Consider the following 12753-nt stretch of genomic DNA (forward strand, 5'->3'; position numbering starts at 1 on the left):
GTACTTATTATAGTCATTTATTGGGCAGCATATCTTAACTACTTCAGGATTTATCTAACCCATTTTGTTTCATAGTGGTCATTTCTCATATGTGAATTTCCTGTGTAGTAGCAACCTGAGACTGCAAATATTCACGGAGCGCTATATTATCTGTGGTCTTTCGCCAACAGATTTCAGTGCTAGCAACCTTGTCTTAGTATTTCATCGACTTCGTTTTCGCAATCCACTCTTGAATATCTTTCACTGTCAGCCTTTTTAGGTAGTTTTTGACTGCTCTTAGCCACTATTTGCGAAAAGTCTTTATCAAACCAAAAATAGCTCAGCGTCCTCGATTTGTTGAGGCTAAACCAAAGATTGCCTCTTTTGACCGCAATTTTGGTCTCTTAAATCCTTCAAGGGGGCTGTAACGCTCAATTCCTTTACGGGCATCATTTTCAATTATTTTTTATAATCATTAGACGTGCTTCATTAAGCACTGCACTCGTTATCTCCAGATCAGTTTTTCTAGTGTTGCTTTTCTCAAGGCCAAACAATAACGACCTCTTTTTTGGTCAACACTTGGAATGGTTGTATAGCGATTGCTCCTTGGTCAACACTTCTTTTTAAATCTGAGTATTCCGCTGACTGATGCTGCCTGAGCTTGACTATTGCCAATCTAGCTTTTTCGCAGTTACTATCAATGGCTTTGCTGATATCAGAGTCAGTAGTTATGATAGTGCAGCGGTATGTAAACTCCGTTTTCAAGTTCTTTCCGTCAACCAATGTTTGAGTGCATGCGGTTAGCAGCTTGGGCGCTCCTTATCAGCACCTCTGTTTTGGAAGAGAAATTTCCGTTCGAGCTTACGTGACCGTTCCTTTGAAGCAATCAAGTATGTCTTTCAATTCCAATTACCAGCAACCATAGGTCATCTGCTGCATATGCAAGGTGTTAAAGGACTTCCTTGTCTTTCATTAGCCTAGCGAGCATCTGCATGTCTTGTTAAAGATCAATTAAAGGCCGAGTACACAGCCTTGCTCACCCCCTCCTCCTTGAAAAGAAACTTCTGCTCTGTTTTGGCTTCCGCATCAGAATGTATATTCTGGATAAGATTTCTGTCTGGGTTCAAGGGCTCGTATTCGTTCAGTGTGTTTATGAGAGCTTCCTATCTACAGTGTTTATGGTTGAAGGCTTTAATGAGATTTATGTACAGTATTTTCTCTTGTCTTGCAATCTGTACATTTTTCAGTAGCTGTCAAATTGCTTGAAAGGTGATTCAACTTTTTCTGGAGCCGAACTGTATACGGTCCAGCTTCATTACAGTCAAGACACTTCTTTTTGTTATTTTTGTTTTCTTTTGGTACTAACTCTGTGTTTTCCCACAGAATACAGGATATTTGGGTCATGACGGGAGTTACATCGTTTTCTAGGACCTTGAGAGCTTCATTTTTATTGACGATGAGCCTTGCCCGTGTTCAGCGCTCGAAGTTGCCTTCGAACTTCGAAGATCGTCGGACGTGCTCTGCTTTCGATTGTACCTTCCTGTGACTTCTCTGTCTGTGGTATTTTTACTGTGAAAAGCTGTGTTTAATGCTTGTGAATAATTTTGTTGTCGAGCATTTTTTGGCTTTCTCTCAAACCTTGAGATTCTGCTGCAACGGAGCTATAGAAGTTTTTTTTATATCATGCTTGTCCTGTAAATTATTGTTGGATTTCAGTCGGTTTTCAGTGGCACTGTCTTTGCAGTTGTGTTAATATTTGATAAGATTGATTTTATTGTTAAGCACGTCTTTTTTGACTCTATCACGTTTGTTTGCGAGCTATCTTTTACGCACTGACTCTTTCCATTGTTTCTATCTCGAGTGATGAGGCCAGGTGGCTTGACTATTGTTCATGAGAAGCTCAAAGTCTAACTCTTGTTCTTCCTTTCTCTTGCGCTTCTATTATCCGCCTTAACGTTTCCGATGTTTTCATTGGAACTTTTGTGTTGCCTTCACTTTATACGGCGAAACTTCGAGTTCCTTCGGTGTTCGGCAGTCTTCACACTTGCCTCTGATGTCTGGCTGCTTTGAAAAGCTGTGTCTAATGCTTTTGAGTAATTTCAGTCGGGCGTATTCTTTGCTTTCTTTTTTTTCGAACCTTGAGATTCTGCAGTCCCTGAGCGAGTCTTTACAGGACATTCTCATATCATGACTGTCCTGTTAATGACCTTAGGATTTGAGCTGGTTTTTAATGGGACCGTCTTTGCCTATAGATGTGTTAGGATTCACCTTGTTGAGCAGATCTGTTTTGACTGTATCACTAATACTTTTGTTTCCAAGATTTTTTTTGCACTGACTCATCATTTCAGAGTTTTTATCTCGGATGACGAGATCAGGTGGCTTGACAGAAGTCTGATAACTCTTGCTCTTCCATTATCCTTTTAAAAGTTTCCGATATTTTGGATGGGTGAAATTCTGTTGCCTTCACCTTATACAGCGTAACTTCCTTCACCTATTTCGGTGTTCGGCAGATCTTTTCACTTTTTCCTCTGATGTCTCATCTGACATCTCTTTATTCCTTTACGGCTGGCTCGCTGTTTTAGGGAACTTTTGCTTACATGAAGGATCATCATTGCATGATCAATGACTATCTCGCCTGCAAAATGTCATGTCAAGTTTTCAAAATTTACTTTCGATTTCAATGGACTTAGACAATACTCAATTAGTGAAAATTTTTCCGTGCTTGAATTTCGCCAGCTCATTTTTTAGTTTCTTGTTAAAAAAACTATCCTTGATGCGAAGGGTGAGCTCAGTGATCGCCTCTGTCATCAGTTCACCATTCTGCTACTTTCATCTTCAGGAAATCCTCCAACCTATTTGGGAAGTTGCTCATGCATCTTTCGTCCCACTGTGGCGTTTGGATTTCGGAGCACTAGTAGCTGGAACTCCTTCGATTACTTAAGTTTCAGAAAAAAGCATTTTCCCAGACTTTTTCAGCTCTTGAAGATACTCTATACTCTTTTTGTTCAGTTTTCTTTGGGAGCATAGGTTAAGTGTTTAATCTTGTAGTTTTAGCTGTCAGCCAAACTATTGGTTTTCCTTCTGACGCGTTTATAATGTCCATTAATTTAGAAAGGTAGACCAATTCCTACGTGTCATTTCAGCAGTCATTGGAACTCCAGAGTTCAGGAATTCATAGCCACTGTTCTGCCTTTTTTCCATCACCCGTCATGTGCGTTTCTGCAAGTGCACAGATGAGAATTAGCCTAGCAAATAGGGTCTCTGCAAAATCACTAGCTATCGTTTCAGAACACAGGCTGCAGCAATTCCAAAAGCTCATTCTGACAGATTTTCGGATCCCGTAGAGCTTAGGGATTGCCTTCGGGCCAGAGGCACTGATAAACGTTCCGCAGTCGTGGCCTCAACCATACCGGAAGAGGTTTCTGGTTCCGATCTATGATAACTCTCTTCTTAGCTTGCTTCTTTTTTTATCTTTTTAGAGGCGGCTATGTAGGTGCTAGTGCCAAGTGCTATATTGTATGAAGACAGAGTTATCGTTGCAATATCCTTTCGAATAAAGGCTTTTAATTGCAAGTTTTTGCTAAGTGCTATTCGGAGCGCGGTTTCGGTAAAAACGCTCTTTTTCTGCTACAAGTTTTCAATTCAAGCAATTTAGTAAGCAACTGAACTGTACTGAGCAGAATCGTCTGTTTGAATTTCAAGATATTAAATGCGTGCTGTATGAATTTACAAAAGTCTTTTTCAACCAATCAAATTTTAGCATCGTCATATTACTGCTCTTTAGAAAAAGCGGAGGCGATGGGTTTCGAACCTTTAATCTTATGATTATAAACAGGGTTGCCTAGTGTGCTGTGCCAAGTGGGTCTTGATTAGTGGTATTGTCAAAGTCAAGGGATTTACTGGGCTAATAAAGTATAAATGGAAAGCAACATCAATAGTGGTTTGTTCTAAGTTTTTATTGAGTATTCCAGATCAAAATGCTGAAAGTTTACTTTCTGTTTGCTCTTTTGTGGCCTCTTGTTTTCTCATCTGATGTATGCGAGGAAATTGAGCTGGGGAACGCGACTGCTGTATGTTGTGAAAAGAATACTACATTCCGCGTTGGCCAAGTGGATGTGAGTTTCGTGCCATATCGGAGCCATATTTGTCCAGTTGGTGATGGAGAGATTGGAGATGTGTGTCCTCGATTCCTGCCAAGTTTTTCAATGATGTTCGTGTTGGTCGTGGCAGGTGTTGTAAGCATGCATTAGAAAAATAAAGGCGTGCAGTTTTGTACAAAAATAGATTAAAAGTGTCTGATTACATAGTGGTGAGGCTGTATTTGTAGATTGAGGGCCTCCTGACCGCCCACAGCTCTCCTTAGGTGAGGCATAAGTGTGCTTCGTCTTGGTATGAGGGCTGTTTTTCTCAGGACGTCCAGGTTCGTGGGCTCGCTCTGCCAAACGTATGTAATTTGCACGTAGGTGCGGTAAATCGGCGTCTCTGGTATGCCCATTTTTTTTAGCAGGGCGAGCCTCCCGACGAATGAAAAGAGTTGTGGGGGGTCAGGCTGATAGTTCATTTGTTGTGTTTTCTTCGCTGCCGTTTTCTTCGCTGTTAAAAATAAAACTGGGACTGAATAGATAAAGTGATGAATAGTTTCTTTTTCTCTGAGTAAGGTTAGAGTGGGAGGCCGTTCATTAAATTTTGTATCAGTGTGACAGTTGTTTGATAATCTCTTCGGGTTTATTTGCTTTTTTCCCAGGAAGATTAATGTAGTAGTGATCTGTCAAGTGTGGCAGTTCCGTTTGCTCCACGTTGTGAGGGGAGTAGAGTAATGAAGTAAATCCCTCGGCATGGCAGTAAATGACAGTCACTAATGGAGTTTTCGGAAGTAATTCCCTCGGTATGGCAGTAATTGACAGTCACTAATGGAAGTTTTGGAGGAAAGTAAATTGAGAACAGTATGATTGACTGCTCTATTGATAAAGTTATTCAGAATACGTTTACTGCGAAGATGTCAAACTTCAATAGCGGCGTTATTCATCGACTGTTGGATCTTTCATGGAAGCTTTGCAAAAACGTTTGTAATAACGAAGAGACGGGATATTCTATTTTATCAAAGTATGGACACTAAAAGGTTCGTTAATTACTTATAACAATTTAGGATTTCATAGGCTAGCTTTAATATTTTTTTTTGTAATTTTAAACAGATTTATCGTGTTTAGAACGACCCGAGGCAGACAAGATTTGCTAATCGAAATGAACGAGTTCAAACATCAGTACTACAATCGGAAAAAATTAAGTCTGGGATGGAAAGAAGTGGAAACAGTCGATGGGCGGGGTATAAATAGTTGGAACTCCTTAAAGAATAAAATAACTATAGAAGGTAAAGGGGGACTGGTTGAAGAGAATGGTTGGCCAAAGGTACCATTGGCAATAAATAATGAAGAAATTGTGGGATTACAAGAAAGCTTAGTAGAAGGGTTCCGGGGCTGTAGAGATCAGGGCGATGTGTATAATTATGTTAGTAAATTAAAGTTGGAGAGTGGTGATAGCAGGTTGTATCAAGAAGTTGGGTCGTATGCTGGTTTGTGTAATTCAATAGGTTGGACGTTTTGTGTGGATGGTTTGATGAGTGGTGTTTTGCCTGATGGTTTTACTGGTGTAAGGAGAGATGCCATGGTACAATGGAATGAGTGGTGGACGGCGGCACATGTTGAAATTGGGGGTAATGATAGTGTTTCGAAAACGCCGTGTGGTGAGAAATTGTTTTTGATTTGTGGAAGTTGTCAGACATCAAGGGATTTTAATAATGTTATGGGTACTCCGCAATATTTTATGGATTTAATTAAGAGGGGTCCTTCTGCAAGTGGTTTGAGAAAGGATGTTTGGTTTTTCATTCCGACGGAAGATAATGTGTTGTGCCAGCCTTCGTTTTGTGCGCATGCTGTTTTAACTTTTACAAGAGGTTTGTCGGTGGTGACTGGCTGGGAGGCGCGTGATCAATCGAAGTTGTTGTCGATCGGACTTTGGGATCGTTTGCTTATGGTGTGCGTAAGGGGGTGGTGAAAAGAAATGTAATATCAAATAAAAATAAAAATGCAGTTAGACTGGGCGAAAGAAAGGGAAGTGTCAACTGGTGGTGCTAGTGTTGTGACTGAGCATGTGCAGAGTTTCGTTAATAGTGGTATAATTTTAAAAACAATTAACAAACGAGGTAATCGAACAAAATGGGGTGGGAAACGGGAAACGAAAACGCAGTCGAACGATAACGAGAATATTGTGTATTCGTTTCTTCCTCCAAAGGATCCTTCAATGGAATAAGTGAGTTGTTCAACTTTAATTTATTATTATTTTTTTTGTTAGGGTTGGAACTATACTGCCAGGTTTTTTTTTTAACTTTTTGAGACTTTATTATTTCAAGCCCGTGCCCTTTCAACGTATTTTGAAACGATTTTTTTTGTTGATACTGAGCAATCGGTAAGGGTCCGGTCTGTGTTAGTTTGGTGTTGTTTTGCAGAAAAAATGATGTTTCGTGAATTTTTTTGGTCGTTATTTTGTACAGTCGTATGTAGTGTAAGCAATAATTTTTTGACTTTCAATCGCGTGCCCTTGGAACTGATAAGAGGGTGGGATGTTAGATTTTGCTGATAATGGTTGGAAAAAGTTTTGTTAATAATAGTTTGCTATGTTAGGGGTGCTTGGTCATTGTGCTCACGAGTTATGACTCACGAGTAAAATTTTTTTGGTCAGAAGTAAAAAAAAAATTAAATTGGTAAGAAATTAAAAATAAGAGGAGGCGTTACATTTGAATAATTTGCGGTGTTTGTAAAATAAGTAATGCCGTAAATTAATTGCGACTCTTGAGAAAGAAGATTAAAAAAATTTTCTGACAAAAAATTGAAAGAAAATTATGCAAGTCTAAGTGAATACACGGATGCCAACAGGGTCGAACTCAATGAGGTCGTCATTGTCCGTTTGAGTAAAATCCCAGAATTGGTGAGTTAGTTGGGTACCTTGGGATGAAGTAATAAAGTGGTAAACGTAGGTGTAATATTCCCAGGTTGTGTAGAAAAAACATTTTTCGTGAGAAGGTCTGTATGGGAGTGTGCCCAGATCACGATGGTTCCATTTTGTAATATTGCATATTCATTGAAAAAACATTCCCTATATTGGATTCCGAGATTCACGCAAACGTTGATGTTGTGGTTGGTGTGTAATTTTGGGGCGATGTCTTCTGGGCCGACGTAATTCCGGATTTGTTCCCAAATGCTTGTCATGATTTTTAAGAAAATTCAAAATTGTTGAGGTGCTAGGTTTTGAGATTTGGAAATATCAGGGAAAGAATAAGTAAATATGGTTTTGAAAAAGAAATTACAGGTCAAATTCGCCTTCTAAAAATTCTTCGTTGGTGTTTTGTAAGAAATTCAAAAAGGTAAGAAAATTTGGATGATCTGGTTCCAAAGTGATTTTTTTGTCTTGATTATTATCCAAGAAGTTAATCCAGAAGCATAAGGTATTGCAGGGGAATATGAAGTATTCAGAAAAGACTGTAAGTTTTATATCAAAATCAGTGAGAAAGTAAGCATAAAGTGGAAATTGGGTCGGAATTGGAGAGATGTAAGGAATGGTGTCTTCTGATTGGTCAATTGTGGTGAAAGTGGGGGTTGGTGGATAAGACATGAGATAAGATTTTTAATGGAATATAAATGCAAATATTTGAGGAAATTTACATGGAGTCATCTGAGAATGGAATGGGTGATGGGGGAGAAATTGGAATATAATTTAATTCAGTTGAATTGTGGACTGATGTAGGGTCAGGGCTTTCGGGACTTTCAGAAATGGTTGGTAGCGATGGTTCTACTGCAACTGGTTCTCCTTCTGAGTTAAGATAGAAATTCACATCAATGTAATTATTTCTCGATTGTTTGCATTGTAGAATTGTTTGCCATACGGCTGATGTCTCATTCACTGTAAGGGGGATAAAAGAAATTGAATAAATATTGTTGACAATATTGTCCTGTAGCATGTCAATACTAATTATTGCTTCACGATCTGTAAAAAAGGCAATGCTGTCTTCAGTAATATAAGCTGGCTGGCCGTTGAATGTGGTGTTAAGGCGCGGCTCAACTTTAATTCTGAAGTGATATACTGGGTTCATTATAAAATGTTTGGAGTAAAGCAAAAGGTAAAATTTTAGTTGTAGGAAAATTGTTTGTTGTTTGAAATAATTTCCAAGTTTCTATCCGCGAAGAAATTGTAATAGGTTGAGAGAATGAACAGTTAGCAATGAAGAGAGTTGCTGGTAATTAGTAGGCATAAAATAGTTTGAATGATTGATAGTGTTGCGGGGGAAGTGGGGGAAATTTGACATTTTGATTAATTGGGATTGTGGGGCATTATCCCTGTTTGGGTTGATTAGTGTTCCATTATAGGCTGTCATTGTGATTGATGGACAGTTCGTTTTCCGGGTTAATGGATTGCCTTCTTTTTCTCGCTTTGACAGATAATTGTTAAATTTCCTTTGGGAGTTGCATCTTATTACTCCGTTGTTTAGTGCGTCAGTATAAATTCTTTTAAATAAATTCGACGGTGGATAAAAAGGTAGGGAGCAAATCCCCGCCTTTTTCAATAGTGGTTTAAGGGGAATTGCTCTGTAATTTTTTATTTTTTTCGGTTTATCAAAGAATAATTTCAATGAAAATTTTGGTTTGATACTCGACTTATATCGAAATTATGAAGTAAGTTTTCGCAAGTATAATGGTGCGGTACTTTCCAGGGGGGAAATGAGTCTCTGGTATATCTAGGACTTTCAAAAATGTAGTTAAATCATGTTTTTTTCAGTTTGTTTTTAAGTTTCTATTTTTCCTTCATAACTGCTAACAAAATTTCTAATTCGCCTTAGAATAGAGGTGAATGCAATTAATAACTTTTAACAAGTGACTTAGTTCAGTGGTTAGTATCTCTGACCGTTGAGCTGGAGTTCCTTGTTCGAATCCCGGCGGGTTCCCGGTGCTTCCATAATGTGGGAAAATCTGGGAAAGGGCAAAGGGGTGTAAGGGTAAGCTAGGGTAAGGGTAAGGGGGTAGAGAAAAGGGGAAGGGTAAAAAAATTAACTTTTTTTTTCCTTTTTTTATTTATAAGCTGTTTTTACGGACCACGCGGCCGTCCCACTTAGCGCAGTTGGTAGCGCGCTGCACTCTCATGCTGAAGTTGAGGGTTGGAGTCCCAGTCAGGTTTTTGTAACGTTTCCTGTATTGATTGTTCTGAGAGGGTACGCTCCGTAATGGGATATCGGTGGGTGTTCCGGTATATGTGTATAGATGGGCTGACTCGGTGCGGCAGGCCTGTTGACTTGATCAATTTTGATAGTTGGTTCTTCGTTACGTTTTAGTCTCCTGATGTGTCTCTTAGGAATGTGTAAGGAGTGCGAGGTTTATTTATGTTTTCTTCGTATTGGTTTTCGAACTCAGTTTTAATTTCGAGTGGTAGTACTATTGAGCATTTGTGCAGGGGATGTTCTGGATGTTCTTGTAGGTATTCATAGTCATTTAATGCGACAACTTGTACTGGTTTTGTTTTTATTCGCCGTCCTTCGTGTGTTATTCGGAAAGGGAAACGTCGGTGAAGTTTTGCCCATTTGTGTAAAAGATGCGAATAAGTTAGATGTAGTAATACGCTAATCAAGAAGGATAAGAATCCGAAAAGAAGTGACATTTTCCATGGTATGTACTGTTCGAATCGGTGTTCGAGTTCGGGCTTGAATGCTCTTATTCTTTCTAAAATTGGTTCGGCCATTTGTTCTATTGATTTGCTATTTGTTCGTCGTGTTTCCATTTGTTTGAACTCTGGTTGAATTTGCTGAAGAATTTGAATTTGTGCCTCAGATCTTGGTGAGAAGTTTGGTAGTTCATCCAATGGGGGCAGTAGTTTAAAGAGTGTACTTATTGGATCTGGTAATTGAAAATCTAACCGTATTGCCGGTACTGTGTCACAAGCAGTGAGGTCTGAGCGAAGATGAACATTTGGTCCTCTAAGTTGTTTTCCACATCCCAGAGTGATGATACACACTCTGCACCCAGGATGCTCAATTCTTGCCAATGGATTGCTGCCATTACCAGCGCTTTCGATGAGTGTATAATCGTCTTTGGACGATGTTATTAACCAACGACCGAAGCCGAGATTGCGTGCTTTTTCAGTCAACGGCAATTCTTTTACATCCAGTTGACAGCGTTGCAATGCAAGTAGCTCGTCATCGTGGTAAAGTAAAGTAGCCATACAGGACTAATAAGTCTGTTCTTTTGGAATGGCTTTGGTGCATATTGCATATTTTTGGGATCCGATACAATTTGCGAGCTCGTCTTCATCGATAAACGGTAGTTCTTCTCTGTCGTCTGAGACGGCCATGTATTTGGCTTGAAGTCGCCAAACTAAAGCTTTACCCGTATCCCCGTCCGGCATTGGGATCGGAATGGCATGCAATACGTTCATAACTGTACTTTTTGAAGCCATTGGAATTGCAAGTGTAAGTATAAGACCTGCGTCAATTGCCTCGACTTGTGTGACTAATTTCGTTTCATAGTACGAGAGAATCTCCTGGATTGGTACGGCTAGAGATAATCGATCCTGTTGTCCATTTTGGTGCAAATGAACAATCGTAAGAATTTCATGCAACCGGTCCCTAATTGGTAATAGTTCATGAGAGGCGTCAAGGCATTCAGTATGTTGATTCGGAACGTATAAAGGGCCGATCGGTATGTTTTGATGTTAGCAAGTATTGCTTGAAAAATATTGCTAAGTACGAGACTATGTTGATTGATTTGTTCTCTTACATATAAGTATTGGATACAGTTTCTCATGTGGTGCACGTTTTGTCGTAACGCCTTGAATTGTCCTTCAGCAAGTTCCCAGTTCCTGTTTTGTGTCTCAATTATTTCGTTCTGGGCTTCTTTGATGGTTTTCAGTTCACCTGATACATTTGTTTTGGATTGTTATTTGTTCAACATGATCGGTTAGGTATTGGAGATAAGCCATTGCTTGTCTGATTTTCTGGTTTCTAGCCACTCTTTTGTCGCATCCTCCAAAACAAACACTGATTTGATGAAGCATAGTAGTTTGTCGCCTGTTCCTATTCCAATTCCAAGCACTGCGGCTGCTGCTGCTGCGGCAGCCGCACCGCGCGGTTGTCTTTGCAGTGTTGTAGAAGTTTGACTGTTTGCTCTTAGTAGTGTGTTCATTTCCAATTTGAGGTTTACAATGTCGTGTTGGGCCTGTTGGTTTTCTATCATTGGTTGTTGCGCTATCCAGTGGAGGCCTGCTGTCGAGTCAGTCATATTTGTGAAGTTCAATGGGCATCCATAATTTTCTGAAGTCCACATATTGTCTATCTCTTTTGTCAAGTTGATCAGTTTGTCTTCCACTGTTTTGTTATATATTGGGTAGGGGACCAGGATTTCAGTTTTGACAAATTTTTCTGTCAATAGAATTTTCTGATGAAGGTTGAATAATACTCCATCTTTTGTTGCCACCGATGGTTGGTTCGTTTTTATCAGGGGTAAAAGTTGTAGTAAAAATGGTACGATATTGAGCATTTTGCTAACTAGGCTTGTTTGTGAAATTGTATTAGAGTCTTTGTGCGACTGATTTTGAGGTACCAAATTTTGGAAAATATTTGAGCTGCGTCTTTTTTCCTTTTAAATTAGGATTTTTTTGCAGTGTTTTTATTGGTTGGTGACGTATCTAATGTGTATGTATAATAGAGAATTGGTGCTCAATTCCTATTGGCTGTCATCTTCAAAGCCAAAAGTTTGGTGAAGGTTTCCGTTGATCTCCCGACGGTGAAGTGTTAGCGGAACAATTCTTCGTCTGTTTTGAAGCGTTTGGCGAAGGTCCGCTAGTTCTCTGTTGGATACTCTTTGAGGAAGTGGTGAAGATGTTCTTGGGTTGTCGTGTTGAGCAATAGCACTATTGCTCTCGTTATTTTCAATTTGTGAAATGTTGCCTCCTATAAGGGAGTGCTCATTGTTCTCGTCGGATCTCGGTTGTTGGACATCATCGCTTGAGGTTGTATTGTTGTGGTAAATATCGTTGATCGAGTTGGTCCGGTATAAGGTTTCGCCTGTAGTGTCTAATATTGGGGGCGTGTAGACGGGGCTATTAACGTCATCAAATAGATTGCCAAGGTTTTCAGATGAATCGAACGTGAAGTCTTTGAGACTCTGGTTTCGGGACTGTGAGCTTGTTGCTTGTGAGTCTGCAATGCTCTCATCGTGATCAGTTTCTGTTGTATCAATTGTCAGGTTTGGGTCTGGGATGTAGTCAAGTGGGAAGTAAGTTATTACTTTTACCTGTTCTTCCTTTGCTTTTTCTGATGTTTGCAAGAGGTTGTATAGCGAGTTTTCTCGGGCCAATGCCAGATGATCATTTCTGCGAAGGTTGTATCGTCGATTTGAGCCAAAACGACTGTCGGACGGTAAGAAGTTTGAGTTGTTTGAGAAGACGTAGTCTCCTGTATCAATTGATTCTGGTGTTTCTTGCGTGTATGCGCTTGGAACTGAGCCTTCCACGAAGAACGCACCTTGGTCAAACGTCGGTTCGTGTGTCATATCATGAAATTGTATTGGCGGGTCTTCAGAAGAAAAATTAGCTGTTTGGATGTTTGAGTTGAAAGAAACTGACTGGACATATGGTGTTGTAATGGGTAGCTGCATGTTGTCTTCGTTAATGTGGTGCCTGACTTGGTTGTCGAACAGCTGTGGTTCTCTCTCTTCTTCTGGTATGGTGGGATCTGCT

This window comes from Convolutriloba macropyga, chromosome 12, assembly GCF_964194025.1.
Source record: "Convolutriloba macropyga chromosome 12, txConMacr16.3, whole genome shotgun sequence".
Lineage (NCBI taxonomy): Eukaryota > Metazoa > Xenacoelomorpha > Acoela > Convolutidae > Convolutriloba > Convolutriloba macropyga.